We start from the raw sequence: 18,948 nt of genomic DNA on the forward strand, positions 1-18,948 counted from the left end.
ACTGTTTGAAATCATCTTGGCTGCTTTGTCTGAGAGACTGAGCACCCAAGCATTATCCTCCATTTCTGTCCTTCACGCTGGATTGACTTGACTGATCTTGATTCATCTGAGGAAGATGATGCTGAATGTGGCTGTTCAGAAGGAGGCAGCAAAAATGCTCACAGTAAAAGATGTGTGCTGAGTGTTCATTGTCACGGATAAAACAGCCAAGACAGCAGACTGCCTGTGTCCCCCACAGGTGATGATCTGGACAATCCTGCTCCTGCCTCTTCACCCTCTACCTCATTTTACACTGTTTTTGTGTATGTAAGCTGTATTTCTTAAGTCCCTGACACATCCTCCTCTGTTTCATTAATTCTAAGGGAAAGACTGCTTCACTATCCAGTGAATTCAGTCGCTTTACCAGCGAGGCTGAACACTTGATGTAACATTTTTGAGAGCATTCTTGGTGCTGCTTTTTAATAGTCACATCTTCCTCCTCCTCTCCCGCCTCCTCAGATGAATCAAGAGTCGATCAAGGTGAAGGATGGAGAACGCAGTACTGAGGATGGTTGGTGGATCAGGGGCTTGAATGATCAGTGGTGGATCTCCAAAGCGATGGACAGGGATGTGACAGACAAAGGGGTGCTGCTGGGCTGCCAGAGGAGAGCTGGGTCCATGCACGTCCCTAGCTTAATTTTAACATGCTGTTAAATTTAGGTCCAGGTCCTTCTTCCCACCCGTGGTTTCTGAAGAGGGGTGTATCTCTGCTTTTTGCACAGGTGGTTCCCTTCTCCTTCCGCTGGTCATACAGGACAACTCTGCTACACATGTTCTTTCTTTGGAGAAGCAACGTGGCTGGTGTGCAATGTTACCTTACGCAAGGGCCATTGCACCCCACAGTCTGCAGCCCCTTCTGCTGCTTCTGCTCCCTTATTTGTGGAAGTGCAACCGTTTGTTACATTGCCCAGGGACTGTTTTTCTAAAACCATGTTCTTGAAATTTTAAAAATTGCATCTCAGTTCCCTAAGCCAGCCTGCAGCGTGGGCTGTGAGTTTTAACAACCCAGGCTGTGGTTTCACAACCGATGTTAGGTGGAGCAGGGGCTCCCACCAGCCATCCTTCCCCCTCACTCACTCCTTCCCACCCTGTTCCTTGTGCAGCCCTCCAGCTGTGCACGCAGGGAGGAATGGGAGCCACTGGGTAGGGAACATTTTCTGGGCAACCAGCTGCCTTTTACTGAGCAGAGCTGCATGATACAGCTGAATGAATGTAAACAGCTCTGCCAAAAGTTGAAGTCCTTCTCCTTTTCGCTCCATGTCCTTCTCTCCTTCTTTCCCCTTCCTGCTTTCCCCACCCCACCCCATGTACCAATGCCAGCACCCACTGAGCCCCTTCATGGGGCAGTTCGGTTTATCGACCTGGCAGAAAATGAAGCCCCCAAAAAAGACTGGCTGTGATGCCACGGCAGCTCTCAGCCCGCTCGGCTGCTGGCTCAGAGGGTCTTGCCTCCTGCCCTCCAACCCCAGTGGTACGCTGCAGCCCTGTTGCTGATGCAGCTCAATATGCTAACTCAGGTTAAAGTGAATCACTTGGATTTTGTTGTCATGTTAGTTTTTTGCAATGCTGGGGTGGCTCAGAGCTGCTCCAACTAGTGCTGGAGCCACTACAAGGAGAGCAGGACTGCAGTCCTGCTGTGCAATGACGGCTGGAGTGGTTTGAGCAGGGTTAGTGAAATGAATAGGCTTGGGTTTGACGTCGGAGCTTCTTGTTTTCCTGTTCTGAGCTCTGCTGGTCTCTAAATCCCACCTCCTGGCAGAGGAGTTGGAGGGAGGTGGTTCTCCTGGGATGTGACCATCCTGTTGTCTTAGACACTGCTATTTGAATAGGAATTGTCCAGATTGAAGGACTCTCTGTTTTCTGTGGCTCAAAAGGCACTAGAGGCAGGCCTGCAGATTGCTGGCTACATATATGCAGTTGCATATAAGTATATGTGTGCATATATGTATGCAACTGCATAAATCCATGAGAATTCATAAAATGCAGAGAGTCACACTGCTCAGGCTATCCCAACAGCTGAGTTTTCCTCAACTGTAATGTTTCCTCAACACAAATTGGAAAAAAAATGAAAGAACTGTCTATATGTTACTTAAATACTGCAATCCTTTCTCATGATGATTAGAAATTATGCATGGAAAGAGTCCCCTTCGTCCAAGCAAATGTGCTCAATTATATTTATTCAGATAGGAAGTTGATGTGTTGAGCAAGCTGCCATTTTTATCTGACCACAATTACTCTTCTTCATGATTGGGATTCCTCAGGTCTCATGGGACAGATTTCCTCCCTGGTGTCATTCACAGGAGCTCACATCGAACTGCTTTATCATCTGTCTGCAGTGTTTCACTGCTGTTATCAAGCAGTAACACAGCTCAGAGACACAACTATTGTGATCCCAGAAGACTTTGAATTTATGACTTAAAATAATCCAAGCCATTTGAAAAGACTATTTGAAGTCATCCTCACCACTTGGTTGTACTCTACTCAAAAATGAGCAGGTTATTGCTGTTAGCATGCGTAATGCAATATGTTTTTGCAGGATTTTCAGTCACTGGTAATTTGAGTGTACAAGATAGTCCTCATAATTTGAATGAAAGAGCAATCGACTTCATAGATTAAGTTGATATTTTTCTGGCAAGACTGTTTGCTTTACATGATAGATTTTCCTTGGCTACAGCCTTTTATTTCTCATTAAATTAGCCAGCCAACATTCACAGATGAGAGAATAAATTGGTTTAGCTGTCATTTATATAGACCTCCTCTACATCTTTACAGCACAGGTTTATTTGGGGGGTTGTGGCAAGCCAGTCTCTCCCCTGATGAGAAGACCAGCAGTCACAGTCAAAGGCAGCTCCTTGGTGTTTATCGAGGCACAAGAGTTGTCCCACTTTAATTACACTGATAACAGCTTAAGTGACACCGTCACCCCTCGTGTTGATGTAATAAAAAAGAGCTTATGTTTTTACAGCTATTCAAGACCAGAAGATACCCTAAGTCAGTATCAGACAGCTTCATTCTGGGACAAGTGTGTCAGCACTTGAGTTTTAGCTGGTGTAACTGAAATTTAAGGTGGCGCTTAAATAAAAATAGCTGATAGGACTATAGTAATTATCTAAATTAAAAAAACCCAAACCAAGCCAAAGCAAAAAACCAAAACCCAGCAAAAAGTCATACTTTCAACTGCAAACATTTTGCTGATAAAATGTGTGTGGGCCAGACCTGGCAGGCTAAGGAAAATTTCCCTTTGGAGCCAGTAGCTTAAGCATCTTACCCAGCCAGAGCTGGGCACAGGGCTGCAGGCAGACTGTCAGCTCTGGGCATCTGCACGTCTGTGCCCTCCGGCAGCAGCCCCCAGCCATTCTCCCTGCCTGCAGCAGGCTCTGCCTGTCACCTACCCACTGACTTACCAGGGGCAGCCAGGCAGCCCTCAGCCTTTCCGTGTGCCCTCGGCAGCGCTCACGCTCTCGGCAATGCAACCCAGGAGCTGCTCTGTGGACCTTCCTTCGTGCAGATCCGAGCTGCATCCTCCCTGGTACAAAAACCTTTTAAAAATCTTCTGGAGCTGATAGCCTTAATATGATGTTGCAGCTTTATTTAAGCAGGGGTGTGTGTGCTATTTTTTATTCCCTGGCTTTCATTCTTCCCAGGTAATCTGCAAAGCTGAACACCAATTGTGCCTCTTGCTTGTTTCTGCAGAGAAATAAGCCTTGTGCAGCCTTCGGGCATCACCAGCTTTGTATTTACTGCTAAGTAAACAGAGCCAGGAACTGCTCTCCGATCCCGAGGCCAAGTGACACAGACTGGGTATATCCATCCTGGATAGTGCTTGATCCTGGTCTCCCATCTGGTGCCCCTGTGGCCCTAAGACATTGATATTAATGAGTAGATGTTTCCCTTCTTTTTTTTTTTTTTAAATTTATGCTGTCTGAGCTAATGTAATAGCTGTGCTGCAGCCCACAAGAATGGTGTTTTGTTGCATGAAACAGGGTTTGTGTTGCATGAATTGGGGTGGGGCAGGAGGGAAGTTTGTGGCTGCAAAACCTCTTGAGACAGAGCTGGAAGACTGTATAGGGTGAAGGGAACGGGAAGCAGTGTGGTCCCAGCAAGCAGGTCCCTCCTGCGTGCCACCGCCCAGGCTGTGCCCAGGCACTGTCTTGCTGTGCCAGGCTACATGGCATCGGCCAAGACTGTGCCCTGGAGCACGCTAACAATTAAGCAGTGTGGATGATCAGCAATCCAGCTCGGTCCCTGGTCCCACCGTGTCCATCAGTGCAAACACAGTCACTGAGATGTCCCGGCGTCTGTTTAAACACAAGGGATGAAGCCTGGATGCACAGCAAAAGGTGCCTCCACTGTGCCAACCATGCATGATGCCCTTATGACAGGGAGGGAAGACTTGGGGGGGCTCTCCGGGTCAACCACGGCCAAGGCATGGGGTTGCTCTGTTCCCCAGTTCCATCAGGGCCGTATCCAGTCCTGCGTGCTCACAGGCAGGCTGTCCCTGATCTGGGCCGTGGGTTCCTCACTGCTTTCTATTTCCAGGTCTATGCGTGAGGCTATTCTGCCACCTCTCTGTAGCTGCAGCAGCTTGTTCCTAAACACATCAACAAAGTGGTTTTGGCTTGAAACTGCGCTTGAAACTGCTCTGCCTACCTTTATAAAAGCCATCCACTGCTTCAGTTTCTCATAATTTTCTTTTACTCTTTACAGCATAAGCAACAATTTTTTGTTATCCCTTCTGTTTGTTGGAGTCGCATAAGAAATCTTTCGCTGTACATTTGTATGGGTTACAGATCTCTCTTCCAAATGTTGAAGAAAAACAAGTTTATGTGAATTATCTACAGCAGATAATTTCAATTCTGCACAGAATCTAAAAATAAAGTGGAGCCCACATTCTACAGCTAAGTAGCTTTTAATTAGGTGCGATAATAGCATGAATTATCTTTTAGAATGCAATAGCTCCGTGATCAGAAGTCAAGTGCTGGGAGTGATAATTGTTTGCAAAAATCTTCTATTGAGGGAAGAAACTCAATGCTGGCATGTATTTGCTTTTTTTCATGCATAGGTCTTGTCAGGCTGATTAATATTTTGTGTGAATTTGGGCTTTCTCAGTTAGTGTTCCTGTTTTAATACAGCCAGTGGGTCCTCTCAAATACTAATGTAAAAAGAGGGCAGTGAAAGCCTGTAAGTCCCCATCATCGACAGTTTCTTGGGGATACCTTTGGACAAGACAAATGGCACTGCTGCTTTCCGAAAATTAATGGCTGAGGTGTTGGGTGGTTTCGTTCACTTCCTCGGGATCCCCTCTCCTTCTTTTAACCGTGGATAAGCTCAGGGTTTGAACATAAATAATACTCTGAATTGTGAACCGAGGTGTGGCCACGTCTCCTGTCCTGCCCGCTCTGCTGGGGGCTGGAAAGCTCTGGTAGAGCTGGTGGGGGTCCATGCCGTAAACTACCGCAGCTAAACCTGCCAGTGCCTGTCTCGTCAGGGTCCTCCTTTGTGCCAGCTGGAGGGATGCTCTCAGTGCCCTCACCAGCTAAAACGCTTGATCTTCATTGTCTCTGTAACTCAAGCGTAGCATTTAGCCCAGCGTGGTGGGGCTGGGGGTGGGGAACAGAGCTTTTTTCAGCCGGGAAGACAAACCTTAAAGGAAGGTCCTTTAAGGATAAGAGACTCACTTATGGTGCCACAGGGATGGTACTTGGCACTTCAGACTGCAGACAGATGCGAGCACAGTGTGTTTGAGCCCAGGCAGAAATAAGGAAGTTATTGCGTGCCTGGGAAGTAAGGATATATCCTGTGACAGTGACTGTCCTGCCGTATGAGGCTGTGACATGGCACCGGGTACGGGAAGTCCTTCCACAGTGCTATACTGGATCCCAGCTGCCAAAGGGCCGGGCTGGAGCTGGGGTGCAGACCATGGGTGTTTTCCGCCAGACTGCCGGACACTGGCCATCTCATGCCCCTCCGCGTCGGTCCTGAGCTCCTGGCTCTTCTCCTGGTGCCTCCGGGCATCGTGGCAGGGGCTCCCAGGCAGGAGGATGCCGTGGGGCATCTGGCCGGCCTCGCGAAGCGGGAACCCCTTCACCACCCCCTCCTGAACAGACAGACCTTCAGGCCGTTTGCTCAGAGGACTTTGTAAAAATTAATTGAGTTGCCCAGCATTAGACACAGATCATAAAACTCCCATCTGATCTCGTGCCCGCTGTCGATTTTAACGGCCGATCGAAACAATGAGCGCTGGCTTGTTGGGAATATTAATGATACGCACAGAGATAGCTGTAACACAGGCTGTACGTGTAGATAAGCCTTTAAACGTGCAATAAAGAGCCTCTGCCTATATCACAAATCTTGCTTTCCTAACGGGACTAAAACCCCTGGGCGAGAGTTTAAGCAAAAGCGACGGAGATTACCGTTTGAGTTACAAGTTCTGCCGAAAAGCAAATTTCCGTGTCTGCCTCTTTGTTTACTTATTTTCTTATTTTTAAAGCGAAAGAGAAATGGACTCGGGGAGAGCGGGAGAGCGGCCGGGGAAGGAAGAGAAAGCCGTGCCACCACCAAGTCCCGTTTCTGCCTGATGTCACCCGAGGCACCATCCCTTATTTCCTTGCAGGGGCGTTAATTCCCATTTCCCCAGGAAAACCGGGCAGCGACAGCAGCGTCCCGCGCGGGCACTCCCCGAGAACTCGGTCGCGAGCCTCCCTATCGCCGTTGACTATCGTGACACCTCCGTTTTTCCCGCCAGGTCCCTCCCTCGGGTGCATGAGGCGGGGCGGTCCAGCAGGGGGCGCTGCGGTGAGGCGAGGCGGGCGCTGCTGGGCGGCTGCGCCCCCGCCGCTATATAAGCGCGGCCACGCGCCCCCATCCGCCGTCGTTCCGTTCCGCCGGCGGGAAGAGGGAGGGGGGGGGGTGGGGAACGTACCACCGGGGCAGGTGAGCACCGCGTATCCGCTGTGGGCGGGCAGCGTGGGCGGGCAGCCTGGGCTCCCCTCCGCCCCCCCTCCCCTCCGCCGAGGTGGGGTTGCCCCTTCTCTGGGCTGCTATCGAGGAGGGGGAGGGGGGGGGGTGAAGGCACGACGCGTTCGGGCGCTGAGGGGGCGAAGGGAGCCCAGCTCGGTTCAGGTGGATAGGATGCGTTATCTAAATGGATTCAGCCAAAAGTTTTGGGGACGCTCGTGAACGGACTGGCTCAAGCGGGCATTGCTCCCTGCGCAGCGCCGAGGTCGAAATTTGCCCGGTTTATGCCCAGCAGCAGTGAGTTACCGGTGGGACGGGGGGGGGGGGGGGCGGAGCGGGAGTTGAACGACATCTCGTTATTTTTCTTAAGAATGACGACAGCTAAAGCAGCTACTGCGAATTATAAGCCGGTGTTTTGGTACGAAAGATAATAAATCCGTGGAAGGTAGGGCAGCGGGTCCAGATAAACCACTTCTGCTTGAAGAGCTGTTCATCTAGGCCGGTTGTTTCCAACTCTGTGGAGGTGAGCCTGGGTACCTTTTCCCTCCTCCTCGCTTCATCTCCCTTGCTACCTTTGCCTCTGCTTTTTTCTCCCCGGTCCCCATCACCGCATCCCGAAGGTAACAGCGGTGCTGAGGGGCTTGTGCCCTGTGCCTCAGCCCTCGCACCGGCCTGTGCTCCCTACGGGCACCCCTGTTAGGGAGCCGGTGATCCCTGAGCACTCTAAACGTGGAAAAAGCCAGCCAGCAGGAGCCTTGACATTTATCATTGCATTAAAACTGTCAAAGATCAAAAAATGAATAAATGTTTTTCAGCAAGTCAAGCATTAGAAATATTTACTGATATTAAGGCATCCGTAGCAAAATAATTAAATGTCAAGTGTTTGCATACAGGTTAACTTTGCAATGGATGACTGCATTAAGGAGGCACTTGGCAGCAATTGTGCTGGATATAACGTGATGCATAAATGCCTTGTTTTGGCTTGTGTGATTTCATGCAGGAATTGTTTTATGCTCTCTACATTCAGTGTTGTGTTTGTGGGTTTTATTGCTTCTCAGCCCCAATTTCAAGCAGGGTTGTGGGCTTTTCTAGATCTCCTGCTGCATAAACTCTTTACCGGTCTGCCCTTTTCCAATGCAATTAAATATACCCGGCTACTTGTCTCCTATCTCTGCAATCTGTTGTGGAGAGCACTACAGCCTGTGCTGCAGGAGAGTGGTAGCAGTGAGCTACATGTATGCAAATGAGGCTTAACTTCTCATTCTACTTTATTTATCATCACCTTAATTTCTGCGGAATAAAGTCCTATTTTAAGGTAGAATGGGGGATTCTGCAAGTGATCCTTTGAGTAATGCACTGTGAGTTTGGAAATGCAGTGGGGGTTTGGAAATCGCTACCGGAGGTGAGGGAGGGTTTGAGAAAAACCTTTGCAAGGCTGTGTCCGTGTGGTTTATTTGAAGTAGCTTTTGATATGGTACCATGTCTTTAAGGACAGAGGTAGGTATTTGGCTACTGATCTAACAAATGATCTAAATGGTCAGATAAGTAGTTTTTAATTTCTTTACAGCAAAGATGCTTCTATGGTAAAGTTTTCTAGGGTGTTGTCTGTGACTGTAACAAACAAGAAAGCAGCTTAAAACTCCTGGTCTAAATTTCTGGAGAGTGTATTTCTGTGCAAAACACATTTATGGTATAGTAAGCAATGCTAGATATTTAGAAGATAGTGGGGAGAGGAGAGCTAGCAGCACATCTGCTGCAGAAGTGCAGTTCTCCAGATCTGTAAAGCACAACAGCACATCAGAGGCTGTGCAGGGAACTCCATAACCAGTGAGAAATAGTCCTCCCTCTTAAGTTCGGAAAAACAAGACTTTCCAGCTTCCAGTGTGCATCCTCTATTTCCTAAGTTCATGCAGGAAGCATCAGAAATCAGCATAGGACAGAGAACTGCAGCCAGAATTGCGGGCTCCAGTGAAATGTGCTCTCTCCAGAGACTCATACAATGGTAGATGAAGTGAAGCACAATACAGTAGAGACTCATACACAGTGGTTGGTTTAATATTTGATTGAACGCTTTGGAGGAGAAAAGATCTAGGCATAATAATGGACATATCAGTAAAGGTATTTGCTGAAATGCCAGCAACAAGCAGTGCAAGAGGATCTCTTCCTCTCCACCCCTGGCTGGATGGTGAGGTTTGCTAAAAAGACTACCGAGGCACAGCTGATTTAGCAAATGCTTTCCTTACACAAATATTGCATTTTATCGTAAGTTATTTATAATTACACTGGCCTGGTTTAAATGCAACTTTTACTGAACATTCTGCAGTCAGTTTTGTTAAAGAAGTCTGAAGTAGCTGGAGTGGAAATAAAGTAGTGAAGAGCAGCAAGTGCTTGACGGTTTGTTTTGTACCTGACCTTGCTATTGCAAACTCAAACCCATTGAAACAGTCTTTCTTCAGGAAAATAATAATGATGGTTTTTTTTGTATAACTTATTCTGGCACTATCCTAATATAAATAGCATCCTCGTCAGCCTGGGAATGCTGTCACTTGCTGTTGCTGGGCATGCATTTGATGCTTTGCTCTCCGAAAACCTTCTTTGTTTATTCTGTCCATTGCCATTATATGGTATCAACTTGCTATTCTGGATTTTCCAGTGGGGAACTGGGAAGAGGATAAGGTCCAATACTTCACCCAAGGTCACCAGAAAGATCTCCAGAGTACAGCCAAATGCTGTAACCACCTGACAGGGTCCCCAGTCATTGGTTTCATGAGAAAGACCTACTTAGAAAGGGTTTGTAGGGTGAGAAGCAAGAGGGGAAATGATTAGCTGTTATGAATTGCTGTAACTACACAACCAAGTGATTTATACCAGTTAAAGCTCTGTCCCATGTTACTCTGTTGTAATATAGAACCAGGTTAGTATTTTTGCAGCCAAAAGGCATATCTGTAAAACATTAAAAATATCTGAAAAATAGGTCTTCAGTACAAGAAAGGGCCGTTTAAGAGACTTTATTTAATCAGTCACCTTAGTAATTTCTTTGAGGAATTCTATTTTCTTTTTCAATTAAGTGGCTATAGAGCTGGCAGTCAGGCAAACAGGTTCAAAGCTCCTGGGATAGTGAATCTTCATGTTTCGGGGCAGGAACTGTTTTCTGCTCAAGCAAAAGTTATTGCTGCTTTTGTGGCATAGTGTGGCACAGCATGTAGTCCTGCACAGAAAGTGGTGTCAGTAGTGCATTGGCTGGAAGGTAAGGAGATCCAAGTTATGTTCCTGTATAATTGCGGTAAAGTTAGTTTAAGACTGTGCCAACAACTGGGAGGAGTATGCTGGCCCACTCTTGCAGAGCATTTGGGGACTGTGGATGGAGAAGTCCATTTTGTTCCCGCGGAGGCATCCACATCAAAAGTCTCTGCAAATGACTTAATCCTCAGAAGCAGCTGGTGTAGCAGCAGTTCCCAGGCTTTTGCTGTTAGTGACATCACTTGCAGATCAGTGATTTTATGCAATCCTCAAAACTAGCAAAAGCATCAGCTGAAAAAATTCCTTGGATTCCCCTCCTAGCCTGCAATCATGACTTCATTTAGATGATGGTGTAATACAGGTTGCTGCTCCTTATGTGAACCTGAGGGCTATTCTGCCCAGAGATAAACTTCTTTGAAGCAGCTATTGCATGGGATGCAGAGCTGGAAGGAAGGCATAACTTGTTCTTCTTTGCACAGCTGTGAGTTTCACTTCATGGGCATAATCACCAAACGCAGGAGAATTACTTCCCTTTGAAATCATAGTTGAAAAGTAAACAAGCATCTAAAACACATGCTGGGCTAATTAGTTTCTCTATTAAGTTTTACTTTTTGAATTTTACCTATTTGATAGCTTATCCTAAATGAGTTGGCTTCTGTGTTGATTATCCCCACTGGGCGCTCTAAGTTATGGCAAAATGTTAAGGCTGCCAAAGAGCCAGTCTGGCAGGCAAGGGTAGCTTGAAGAACAGAGATGCTCCAATTGTGCTTTCACCCTCTGGCATGTGTTGTCTCTGCCAAGTTTTGCATGGGGCACGTGGAACAACAACCCCTTAAGCCACCTGAGATTTTTTTCAGTCCAAGGTGGTCTTCATAATAATTCTCAAGTTTATACTGCCAGAAAAATTCAGAGGGACTGGATGACTCCCAAGTAATGTATTTCTGTGCTACAGGGTATGTTAGTCTTACTGAAAAAGAATTAGATTGTGATGGGGAAAAAATAAAGCTTTGTATTAAGCATTTCCAAGCTTGATGCAATTTGTTCATGCCAGAATGCTGGGAGGAATCATGATGTGCTATGCGCAGGGAAAGCTGGCAGGATGCTGGGTGCCGATAAGGCATTCAGAAGTAAATTGCATTTGAGTTGTCTCGGCAGAGCCGTGCTCTCAGGATGAATGTATTCCTTCTGGTCTACAAGACCATCAGGTTTTTAGGTTCTTCTCTTGCTATTATGACGAAAGGTTGTTTAGCTATTGGTGTGGTATAATAGTGAGGCTTTAAAATGGGAAAACCAGTAAAACAATCTGTGGAAGCAACCTACATGAGCCTTGGTGAAATCAAATGGCTGCATGCACAAGACTAGAAATGTTACGGAGATCAGGAGCAAGTGCTTAGGAAAGTGTTGCTGTATCATGGTCACAATCTGGATACATTGTTTGGGGTTTAATGCTATGAGGATCAAAACAAATATTCAGCATGGGTGCTAAAATTGGGCTGTTTCTTCAGTGTGTTAAATGGTTGAAAGGCTAGGAGAATAGATAGGAAATCAGATCTACATGAAAAGAGTGCTTTTCTTCCCTTTTTCAGATCTTAAACTAAAAGAAACTTTAAAAGAGCAGTTGAAAAGAATGGAAAACTTTCTTTAAACGTAGTTTGTAAGCTGGAAGGAAATGAGTAAGTTTCTAAAACAAAACCAGACTGGGTAAAGTGCTAATCTTGATATGACAGCAGCTTGATCAAATTACCAGCTAGGACTTCCTGAAACATCTGTTATCTACCCATCCTTGATATTGCTAGAGCATGCCCCAAATACATGAGTTAAGTGGCTTACAGAAACAATGAATTTTTTTGTCAATACGTGTATTTTCTTAAATAACATGTGTATGCATAAATGTGTCATGTAAAATTGTGTACATTACCATCAGAATTATTTACAGTAATAATTTAAGAAGACAAGGGACTCGGAGACTCTGCCAAATGAGCTTGTGTTTTTCATTGATGAAAGCCCAAGTGTCAGAGTGGCTCACAGCCATCTGATCCACGCAGCAAAGTTCAGGGCCAGGTCCACAGCCTTTATTCATATGAGTAATCCTTTAATGTCAACAGAGCCAATGAGATGCTGATGCTGAAGAAAGGAAAGCCCTCAGGCTTGGTTCGGAAGATACAGGCTTTGCCCTTCACTGAGGACCGGGTGGGAAGGTGGACAAAGGTTGCTTTATTTCACCTTTCTGTATCTTGAGGCCTCGGGCGAAGTGAGAGCTGAGTCACTGTCCCTATAAGCTATGTCAGTTTTAAGGTTAAACTGATTAGAGTGGAAAACATAACACTGACTGACAGACCCACAATGTTAATTTTTAGCTGCTCAGCACTTAAAAAAAACCAAACAAACAAACATGGAAAAACTGCCCTGTTTGATTGTTCCTATTACATAATAGCAATGTCTTTGGGATTTGAGAGATGTCACGAGCAACATGTCCCTTACGTAACAAATCCAAGTTGCTGTAATCCCTGCTGTGCTGCTGCTGACCCTGGGCAGCCAGGAATAGCCTGGGAGTGGTGCTGAGCTCCCCGGGCTCTCCTCTGGGGCTGCAGAGTAGCTGTGGAGCAGAGGTCCTTTGCGGGGTGTTTCTGCCAACCATGCTTGCTGGATTTGCAGTCTTTTTCTGCTAATAGAGTGCAAATAGGGGCTGAAGTCCTGTCTTGCTCCTTATGGGCAGAGCTGATCCTCCCCTGCTTCCTTTTTTTTTTTTTTTTTTTTTTCCTGAAACATCAGCCTTTACCCCCATTTCCTGCTGGAAACAAGTCATCTCATGATCTTGGTACCTTTGTTCCTCTGCTTGTTTAATAAAAAAAAAAGGGGGGGGGCTAAAAGCCAGGTCAGACCTTTTGAGCAAGTCTTCCCGAGCCTTTCTTCCATCTCGTGGGACAGTGCCATGGCCTGATGTCTGGGGGCATATGCCGACGTGCTGGGCTTGCCAAGGTGGGTGCTTTGGGGGAAGAGCTGCAGCCACGTATCATCTTGAATTCAGGGGCCTCCTGTGTCCCTCAGCTTTGGTGGGGTGTTTGGGCCTCGTTCCTGGCCTCTGATTTCATATGCTGGGTGTGGAGGTGGTGGACCAGCATATGGGGGCTCGTGGAGCGGGAAGGAGGCTGCTGGGAGAAGTCAACTCCATGTGCTTGGGGCTTGGTGTCTGTGCAGAGGGTCTGACCCTTAGCTTGAACCTGTTGTGCTGATGGGTTGTCTCAAAGTGGGTAAACCAGTGTGGAAGAGCATCTTAGCCCTGCCCAAGGAGTTTGTGGGCTTTGCTGGCTGCAGCTCCTGCCCTGTCTCCCCATAGGAGAGCACTGCTCTGCCCTGATCACCTTGGCTGTCTCCAATGCAGTAAAGAGCATTTGAAGAATGATAACATAAAAAAAGCAACATTGTGGGATTGTCTGGGAGGGGAAGGATTGAGGTAGCTGTGCACAAAGAGACCTATCTAATTAAAACCGCAGGGGAATGGAGATGGTGGCTAATGAGGCTGAACATACAACTTAATTTAACTGAGTTATTTGAAAAGAAGCAAGCTGCCTTGCTGGGGAATGGAAGGTGGGGGGAAAAAATAGAACATACCTGGAATTTCTTATTAAAATATAAATTTCATTGTAATTAGTGCATCTTTTGCTGTGAGTTACTTTGGATTTGGGGTTTTACCACATTTGTGTGAAATTTATGTGAATGAAACATTTTAAAAGACTATTTGATTAAATCTTACCTAGAATCCCATTTATATCTTCCACCTTCTAATATTTTCTAAGCTTTTTGTCTAACTTTTTTCCACTTGATCTTCACCACAAGGGAAAATGAGTGTCATATGACTTCCCCCTTTTCCCTCAGCTGTCCTTCTCCATTCTTTCTCTGACTCTGCCTTTTCCTCTGTCATACTTTCAGGTCTCTTCTCATTTCTACCTGCTCTGCTTGTCTCACAGTCACATCCCTCTTCTTGGTCTTCCTCGCACTTATACCTCTTAACTCTTCACTCTAATCTCCTGCCTGTTTCCCATCATAATATAAATAAATACACATCACTGACATAATATTAAAAAAAAAAAACAACAAAAACAAACCCCAAAACAACTGAAAACCAAAACCTTTTCCAGCTTTTTTTTGTCATCTTATGATCTGGTCAGCCCTACTTGGGAGATCTTCTAGTTTCATCTTTGATTCTCACCAGTTTGACTTTGGCCCCTTTTACCACTGGTAAAACCGTATCTTGTGACCTCTTATCAAATCTCAGGACTGGCTTGCTTTCCTTCTCTGCCTTGACCCAATGTCTTTTGATATAACTCACATTCTCTGATTCACAATGTTTACTTCTTGTGATCGCGATCTTTCCTTGACTTCTGGGAGAAGCTCCTTCTGTGCGTTTTTTGGATGATCTGCCTCACCTTTTTTTGTTTCTCCTCTTTCTTTCCATACTTCTTCTGGGTGATCTCATCACAAGCAAATTCAGCTAAATCTCCCTGAATAGCAATACATCACCCTTATCCCATCAAAATGTGGCATAGGGACAAGGCATCAAATAGCACAGAGTCCCTTAAAAACAATGATCTCTGTAAATACATTAAAACCTGACTAGGTTTAATCTGTGCTTCCCCTTCAGCTTGTGTACCTAAATTTGACTTGAGAGCGTTGACTTAATCTAAAGATACTCCAGAGGAAGAGGAAGAGAAAATGCAGAGTTTTTGTTTCACAAAGTTTTTGTATACTCTTCCCCTTTTTTGAGTAGGTGTATTGCTTCATTTCGCTCATTCCTAACACGGACCAGCTTATCTGTGAGCTAATGCCAGGAAACTTGGACAGGATCATAATCAGGATATTTAATCTTGAGCACTGTGTTTATGAAAGATTTGATGGTGTATGCCCTTGTTACCTACTCTAATTCTAATGAGTCTTTTGGTTTTTTTTAAAGGTTTCCACCCTGGGACTGTCTTCTAGGGCAAACTATCACCAATGGAAGTAAAATTTGTTTTTCCAGCATTCTGGGTAAGCTCGTCTTCCATATTATTAATGTCTGATTTGATCTTTTAAATGTTTTTGCCACCAAAGAACTCTTTTCTAAGTTGTCTTTGATTTTTATATTAGTGCTAGTCTATCCAATGAAAAGAAAACTCCCTCTAACAATTGTGTAAACAACGGAGATAAAGGTGTCTTCAAAGCAAACTGTGAGACTCTCTTACTGGGGGGAATTATCAAACAAAAATAGGTCTTTGCTTTCCTAATGTTTTTGATTTCTGTCTGGTAGGTATAGCATATATGGAAAATATTAATATCTAAACCAATGTACTATATATCTAAACTAAATCCAGTACTTTTTGAGATAATGTGACAATACTTGAAGTTAGTCTTTCATGCTTGGGAAGGCATAACTTTGTCAGCTGGGAGATGACCATGATATGGATCCTGGTAAAGCTGTGTTGTAGTGGTATGAGGTTGTGTTCAGTTGTGAGCAGTAATAATGCTTGCTGAAGCCTCTGGGAGGTCAGCAATGATGTTTTACCTGGAAAAAAAGATGACAGCTACGCTGGCAAGTTGTGGGGCAGTATTTGCCACCTGGTTGGGGGCATTGGCTCTTTGCCCACTAGCAACAGGCTGACAATGGTCCCAAAGCCTCAAATGACTCAAGGAAATGGAGATAGGACAGTGTGGGCTCTGGAGGGAGGCTGACTGTATGGGGTACTGCCGAATTCTGGAGGGGGTGAGGGAGGCTGCTTCTTCCCAGCCTATTCCCCAAGCAGGCTGGCTGCATGCATCCCTGGCTCTGGCCCAGCCAGGGGTAACCTCAGACAGACCAAATTAAACCAGAGTTCTGAGGTTGCGTTTTCTGTGATGACCAGGTGATGATGGGACAAAGTCTCCTTTTATGGTCTTATGCTGTCCCCAGTTTTACAGCAGGCTCACGGCTGATTTTCCCTGTGCATCAGTAGGGTGTGAGAGCCTGCTGTGTCCTGCTGGCTGAGCAACCATGGGGAGGAACAAGAAGAACAACAAGTAGCCCAGCGTGTGCTTCCCTGAGTATGCATCTCCTGGGGCCAGGCCTGATCCTGTCCCTCAAGTGATAAAACACAGCCTGGCTAGAGAAGTTCTGATGGCAACCTGGCATAAGTGTTGCTCTTTCCTTTGGGGAGACTTGGACCTGGTCCAATCTGGAGTCAGAAAGGTCTGACAAGAGCAGCCAGCACTGGGAGAGGGTCAGGACCCCAGCAAAGCCTGGGGGCATGGCTCTAGCACGCAGCACTGTACGTGGTGAGGAGGCACCCAAAGGGTGATGTTTCTGTGGTAATCAGACTGAGGGCAGAAAGCAGATAGGAGCAAAGAGAAAGCAAACCCAGGTCATTGGCAAGGACATTCCCACCATCCCAATCCTCAATGTAGGAAATCCTATACCATGTCTGTCTCCCTCTCCATCCCAGGATGCAGGGCCAATAGGGACTGGCAGGGCTCAGAAAGATGAAGCAGACATCATCAGGGCATGATGCCTGGCTTTCAAAGGACTCTTCAGACATGCCAATGCCTTTGGGGATGGTGCTGGGTGATAGGAACTGTATGGTTACAGGAGCTTGGGGAAGAATATCCCATCCCTTATCCAAGTCAAAAGCTGTTTCTCTGGCAGCAGTCATGCTCAGTCACAGATGATGTAGCTGTGGCTGTGAAATGGGTGATTGAACTGGTGTGTTGCTGTCTTCCGGGTGGCACGCGCATCCTGGTTATAATTCCACAGCAGTCATGCAGCTAAACACCAAATGAGGGAAATCCTGTGTTTATGGGCTTCCGGGTGGCATGTGATGCTCCAGCACTCTGTTGCCCCACATGAAAGAATTGGAAGGCATAGAGCAATGCACATCTTCTGTTTGAGGACAACATTTGCAGGACACTGCGCTGAGCGATGTGAAGGATGTACAGAAATGCCTTTATGTATTTCCCATATACAAATGACTTCTGGTTTAAAAGCAATTATAACTGTTTCTGCCTTCTCATTACTGGGGTTGTAGGTCTTATAACTCGGCTGGTGAGGCTAAAGCTGTATGACTCTTGTGGGTGGCAAGAGTTGCTGTTTGGACCCTCTCAGAGTGTTCCTGTGTACAGCTCTCCCACTGCCATTAACTGGACAAAGTCAAAGGCTGGACCCTGGATTTAGGGCTTGGCTACAGTGCTGGAAGAGCAGAAGCTGAAGTGAGAAATACAGATGAATCCTGCTGAGTATTCTTGGTTTTCTATATATGCCTGTGGATTTCCCAGGTTGGTTGAGGACTATCTAGTGCTTGGATGATGGTTATGAAAAGAAGTATATCAGCATCCAAAAAATGGAATTGTACAATGTTTCAGTGTTCTGTAATTGCATCTAAATGAGATAAGATCAAAAAAAGCAGAGGAAGTAATTTCTTAGTAGTGTTCTCCAAGAGGTCACGTTAAAGCATTCCCTTTCATAAGGTATGCTGTTTCACTGTTAAGAGGTACTGACTACTTGTTTCACTAACATGTTCTCTTCCTTTTTGAGCCGACATGTCAATGGTATTCAAAGTAAGGCCTGTGAGAAGCAGCTTGAAGTTTTGATTCCTTATGGCTAGCAGGTTTGGAAATCAAAGGCCATCAGCTGGAAAAGAGCTCTGGGAATCTTTGAAATGAATTTGCTCTGTGATGAGTGTTAGAGATGTTCAGCTTCTGAAGGGGGAAATTGTGCCAGAAGTAGATGTTGAATAGAGCAAGAAACGTAGGAGATTATTTTGCAATTTGAGTGCTCTTTGTAGACCTGGGAGAATAAAGTTTCCTGGCCCATTCCAGAGCTGTCTACAAGAATGGCATTTTCAGACCCCTGTGTTTTGTTTCAAATAGACAGGACCAAATAATGTGTGTTTGGCAGAGACAACGTGACTTTCACCTCTCATACTGATCTTAGAGTGCTGCATGGGAAGATGATGGGTACACAAGAGCATAACCTTGTTTGAGAGATTTGTATGAAGTTAGTGTGTTAGTCACAGCTGTACCTGATGGGAGGCTTTCTGACATGCCACGGAAATACTGTTCTGATAGCATTACTTTAAAAAATGTTTCCTAAGGAATAGGACAAAGTGGCCCACATGGGAAGCTGTAGATCAAGAGTTTGATACCATGCCTCTGTATTTATGCAAACAGCTAGTGAGATGCTTCAGAGGGATAGGTTTTTGCTGCTTTCAGCTAAAAATCAGAAATTCAGGGAAGTGACTTGATAATATTTTAAGTCCTCCAGTAATTTAACACTGGATTAGAGTTGAAATCCCATAGAAATACTCAAGACACTTTATACTGTATCAGGCGGATTAAGCATGATTCGCTTATTGCATTAAATTCCGGAGGGATTAATAATGTCTGGGTCATTGTTTCCTAGGCTTATAAATTTAAGGACCGGAGGGAACCACATGAATATCTATTCTTACTGCTTGCTCAGTGCAGGTCAGAGAAATGCAGGATATATCAGTAGTAGTCCTTTAACTTTTCTTTATTTAGTATATCTTCCTGAAAAAAGATCAAGGTCTTGATTTAAAGGGTAGCGGTAGTAATGAATCTACCATGTCGCAGGTAAATTGTTTCAGTAAATAATGACCCTTGCCTTTTGAGGCAGTCTGTAGCTCTTTCCAGCTTCCAAATGGTGTACCTCTTTTTTTCTGCTGGACCGACAAGGAATCTGTTATTTGG

At 45.6% G+C, this 18,948-nt stretch overlaps 1 protein-coding gene across 3 annotated transcripts in view; it reads left to right on the forward strand.

Moving 5' to 3' along the window:
* Positions 1-6,955: 6,955 nt before the first annotated feature.
* MTUS2 (microtubule associated scaffold protein 2) overlaps positions 6,956-18,948 on the forward strand; it is a 309,423-nt gene continuing 297,430 nt past the window's right edge. For 2 of the 3 annotated variants that reach the window (XM_052813038.1, XM_052813037.1), the window contains exon 1: positions 15,188-15,261. The gene's annotated coding sequence lies outside the window, so the exon portion shown is untranslated. Of the gene's footprint in view, positions 6,973-15,187; positions 15,262-18,948 lie in introns of those variants that run through there. The other variant, XM_052813036.1, reaches the window with a different exon arrangement.

This window comes from Harpia harpyja, chromosome 17 (assembly GCF_026419915.1).
Source record: "Harpia harpyja isolate bHarHar1 chromosome 17, bHarHar1 primary haplotype, whole genome shotgun sequence".
Taxonomy (NCBI): Eukaryota; Metazoa; Chordata; class Aves; order Accipitriformes; family Accipitridae; genus Harpia; species Harpia harpyja.